Source organism: Garra rufa, chromosome 7 (assembly GCF_049309525.1).
Source record: "Garra rufa chromosome 7, GarRuf1.0, whole genome shotgun sequence".
Taxonomy (NCBI): Eukaryota; Metazoa; Chordata; class Actinopteri; order Cypriniformes; family Cyprinidae; genus Garra; species Garra rufa.
This window is the reverse complement of record NC_133367.1, coordinates 30,567,213-30,572,414: the sequence shown is the minus strand read 5'-3', so window position 1 is coordinate 30,572,414 and position 5,202 is coordinate 30,567,213.

Sequence of the window (5,202 nt, the reverse complement as noted above, 5' to 3'; positions counted from 1 at the left end):
TATAAAGACAGAATTCCGAGATATAAATTCAAAATTGCGATTTCTAGAGTCATAATTCTGAGATATAAAGTCAGAATTGTGAGATATAAATTAGCAATTGCGAGTTCTATAGTTATTAATCCGAGACATAAGGTAAAAATAGCAAAATATAAACTCTATAACTGCGAGTTCTGAACTCATAATTCTGAGATATAAAGTCAGAATTGCAAGATATAAATTCACAATTGCAAGTTCAAAAATAGTAATTCCGAGATATAAAGTCATAATTGCAAGATATAAATTCGCGATTGCAAGTTCTAAATTCATAATTGCAAGATATAAATTCGCGATTGCAAGTTCTAAAGTCATAATTGCAAGATATAAATTAGCAATTGCAAGTTCTAAAGTCATAATTCGAGACATAAAGTCATAATTGCAAGATATAAAATCAGAATTACGAGAAATAAATTCGAAATTTTGAGTTTTGAACTCATAATTCTGGGACATAAAGTAAGAATTGCAAGATATAAATTCGCGATTGCAAGTTCTAAAGTCATAATTGCAAGATATAAATTAGCAATTGCAAGTTCTAAAGTCATAATTCGAGACATAAAGTCATAATTGCAAGATATAAAATCAGAATTACGAGAAATAAATTCGAAATTTTGAGTTTTGAACTCATAATTCTGGGACATAAAGTAAGAATTGCAAGATATAAATTAGCAATTGCAAGTTCTAGAGTCATAAATCCGAGACAAAAAGTAAGAATTGTGAATTATAATTTGGCAATTGCGAGTTCTAAAGTCATAATTCTGAGATATAGTCAGAATTGTGAGATATAAAGACAGAATTCTGAGATATAAATTTAAAATTGCGATTTCTAAAGTCATAATTCCAAGACATAAAGTAAGAATTGCGAGTTCTGAAGTCATAATTTCGAGACATAAAGTAAGAATTGCAAGATATAAAGTCAGAATTGTGAGATATAAATTAGCAATTGTGAGTTCTAAAGTTACAAATCCGAGACATAAGGTAAAATAGCAAAATATATACTCTATAATTGCGAGTTCTGAACTCATAATTCTGAGATATAAAGTCAGAATTGCAAGATATAAATTCACAATTGCAAGTTCAAAAATAGTAATTCCGAGATATAAAGTCATAATTGCAAGATATAAATTCGCGATTGCAAGTTCTAAATTCATAATTGCAAGATATAAATTCGCGATTGCAAGTTCTAAAGTCATAATTGCAAGATATAAATTAGCAATTGCAAGTTCTAAAGTCATAATTTGAGACATAAAGTCATAATTGCAAGATATAAAATCAGAATTACGAGAAATAAATTCGAAATTTTGAGTTTTGAACTCATAATTCTGGGACATAAAGTAAGAATTGCAAGATATAAATTAGCAATTGCAAGTTCTAGAGTCATAAATCCGAGACAAAAAGTAAGAATTGTGAATTATAATTTGGCAATTGCGAGTTCTAAAGTCATAATTCTGAGATATAGTCAGAATTGTGAGATATAAATTTAAAATTGCGATTTCTAAAGTCATAATTCCAAGACATAAAGTAAGAATTGCGAGTTCTGAAGTCATAATTTCGAGACATAAAGTAAGAATTGCAAGATATAAAGTCAGAATTGTGAGATATAAATTAGCAATTGCGAGTTCTAAAGTTACAAATCCGAGACATAAGGTAAAATAGCAAAATATATACTCTATAATTGCGAGTTCTGAACTCATAATTCCGAGATAAAGTCAGAATTGCAAGATATAAATTCGCAATTGCGAGTTTAAAAATAGCAATTGCGAGATATAAAGTCATAATTGTGAGATATAAATTTGCGATTGCAAGTTCTAAAGTCATAATTGCTAGATATAAATTAGCAATTGCAAGTTCTAAAGTCATAATTCTGAGACATGAAGTCATAATTGCGAGATATAAATTTGCGATTGCAAGTTCTAAAGTCATAATTCTGAGACATGAAGTCATAATTGCAAGATATAAAATCAGAATTACGAGAAATAAATTTGAAATTGCGAGTTCTGAAGTCATAATTCAGGGACATAAAGTAAGAATTGTGAAATATAAAGTCAGAAATGTGAGATATAAATTAGCAATTGCGAGTTCTAAAGTCATAATTCCGAGATATAAAGTCAGAATTGCAAGATATAAATTCGCAATTGCAAGTTCAAAAATAGTAATTGCGAGCTATAAAGTCATGATTCCGAGACATAAAGTCATAATTGCAAGATATAAAATCAGAATTATGAGAAATAAATTTTAAATTGCGAGTTCTGAAGTCATAATTCTGGGACATAAAGTCAGAATTGTGAGATATAAATTAGCAATTGCAAGTTCTAAAGTCATAATTGCTAGATATAAATTCACAATTGCGAGTTCTAAAGTCATAATCCGAGATATAGTCAGGATTTCAAGATATAAAGACAGAATTCCGAGATATAAAGTCAGAATTGTGAGATATAAATTAGCAATTGCAAGTTCTAAAGTCATAATTGCTAGATATAAATTCACAATTGCGAGTTCTAAAGTCATAATCCGAGATATAGTCAGGATTTCAAGATATAAAGACAGAATTCCGAGATATAAAGTCAGAATTGCGAGATGTGAATTCTCAATTGCAAGTTCTGAAGTCATAATTTCGGGATACAGACAGAATTCCGAGATCTAAATTAGCAATTGCGATTTCTAAAGTCATAATTTTGAGACATAAAGTCGAATTGCAAGATATAAATTCGAAATTGCAAGTTCTGAAGTGATAATTCCAAGACATTACGTAAGAATTGCGAATTATAAATTTGCTATTGCGAGTTCTGAAGTAATAATTCCGAGACATAAAGTAAGAATTGCGAGATATCATTTCGCAACTGTGAGTTCTAAAGTCATAATTGCTAGATATAAATTCGCATTTGCTAGAGAGACCTATCACCTCTGCACTAAAGAGAAAAGGCCAATGGGAATTGGCGAGTGGGATTTGCATGCACAGCCACTCCCCTGTACATACGGGTATATTTGATTCAGATTTCTGCTTCGGAGCAAGTGCACTGAGTGCACAGTTATGCCGCGGTCCTCCCTGGTCAAACCAGGATTTACTAAAAGAGCAAATTTCTACACAACCGTTGAGAGTATTCCTTCGGGATGTCTTTCCGCCCGTGTGCCTCTGGGTGCGGTAGCTTCCTCACCTCCCTTGATGGCCATGATCGCTGCCTTACTTGTCTGGGCCGAAAGCATGCTGAGGCAGCATTTGTGGATTGATCTGCGCTCATTGTGAGCGTATGTCCATGGCTACATTGAGGTCCCGTCTTTCATTCGCGAAACGGCTGCCTTCAACTTTTACCCGGGCCAGTTCGGCGAGCCTTAAAGGCTTCTCGGCTGCCCCCACGGACTTCCGAGTCATTACATAGTCCCGTGGTGTTGCCAAAGCAGGCTGCTCTCCCACCCAGTGGGCCTAGCGTCTCCTTTGGTGCACCCAAGGAAGATAGGATGTCTATCGCTGCATCAGAAGGGGAGCATTTGCCGCACTCCCCCAGTGCCTTTCTTCCCGGAGGTGCATGAGGAGCTGACCAGGACGTGGCAGGCCCCTCACATGGCCCGTTTTCGACCTAGCTCCTCACCCCTTGCTACCCTCGATGGCGGTGAGGCCAAGGGTTACGCGAGGCCCCCCTCGGCAGGGACACGCTGGCACACAGCTGGCCTGAGGGCCCCAAGTACGCCTTTCACCCAGTGAGCCTCCTTGCACATACCCTGTGCAAGATCAGGGAGGACGAGGAGCAGGTACTGTTAGTTGCGTTAGGTGCTGTTTTGGCCCACCCGAACCTGGTTTGCCGACATCATGCTCCTCGCGGCAGCCCCTTCCTGGAAGATTCCCCTGAGGAAGGACCTTCTTTCTGGGCACTATTTGGCACCCACGTCCCGATCTATGGAACCTGCACGTGTGGCTTCTGGACGGGACGCGGTAGACCTCACTGGCCTTCCGCAGGCTGTGGTAGACACTATCACTCAGGCTAAAGCCCCCTCCATGAGGCAGGCCTACGCTCTGAGGTGGGGTCTGTTCGTTGACTGGTGTTCCTCTCGAGGAGAGGACCCCCAGAAATGTTCGGTCGGAGTGGTGCTTTCCTTCCTGCAAGAGAAGTTGGAGCACAGGCTGTCCCCTTCGACTCTTAAAGTGTACGTTGCTGCAATCGCAGCGTACAACGATGCAGTGGATGTCCCTTGGGAAGCATCACCTGGTCGTTATCTTCCTGAGAGGTGCGAGAAGGGTGAACCCCCCTAGACCGCACCTCATCCCCTCTTGGGATCACTCCGTTGTCCTCCAGGGCCTTCGGGGAGCCCCCTTCGAGCCGCTGGATTCAGTCAAGCTTAAATTTTTGTCTCTTAAGACCTCGCTCCTTACCGCGCTCGCTTCCATCAAGAGGGTGGGGGACCTACATGCATTCTCTGTCAACAAAACGTGCCTCGAGTTCGGGCCGGCCTACTCTCACGTCATCGGTTATGTTAATTCCGAGTTCTAAAGTCATAATTGCAAAATATAAATTCACAATTGTGAATTCTAAAGTCATAATTCCGAGATATAAAGTCATAATTGCTAGATATAAATTCGCAATTGCGAGTTCTAAAGTCATAATTGCGAGCTGCAAAGTCATAATTGCGAGATATAAAGTCATAATTGCTAGATATAAATTCGCAATTGCGAGTTCTAAAGTCATAATTTTGAGATATAAATTTGCAATTACGAGTTCTAAAGTCATAATTTTGAGATATAAATTTGCAATTACGAGTTCTAAAGTCATAATTCCAAGTTCTAAAGTCAGAACTGTGAGATATACATTTGCAAATATGAGTTCTAAAGTCATAATTCCAAGATATAAGTCAGAATTGCAAGATATAAATTAGCAATTGCAAGTTCTAAAATCGTAATTATAAGTTCTAAAGTCAAAATTCCGAGATACCATCAGGATTTTGAGTTATAAAGACAGAATACCGAGATATAAAGTCAGAATCGTAATTCCAAGTTCTAAAGTCAGGATTCCGAGATATAAATTCGCAATTGCAAGTTCTAAAGTCATAATTCTGAGATATAGTCAGGATTTTGAGATATAGACAGAATTCCGAGATATAGTCAGGATTTTGAGATATAAAGACAGAATTGCGAGATATAAAGTCAGAATTGCAAGATGTAAATTCGAAACTGCGAGT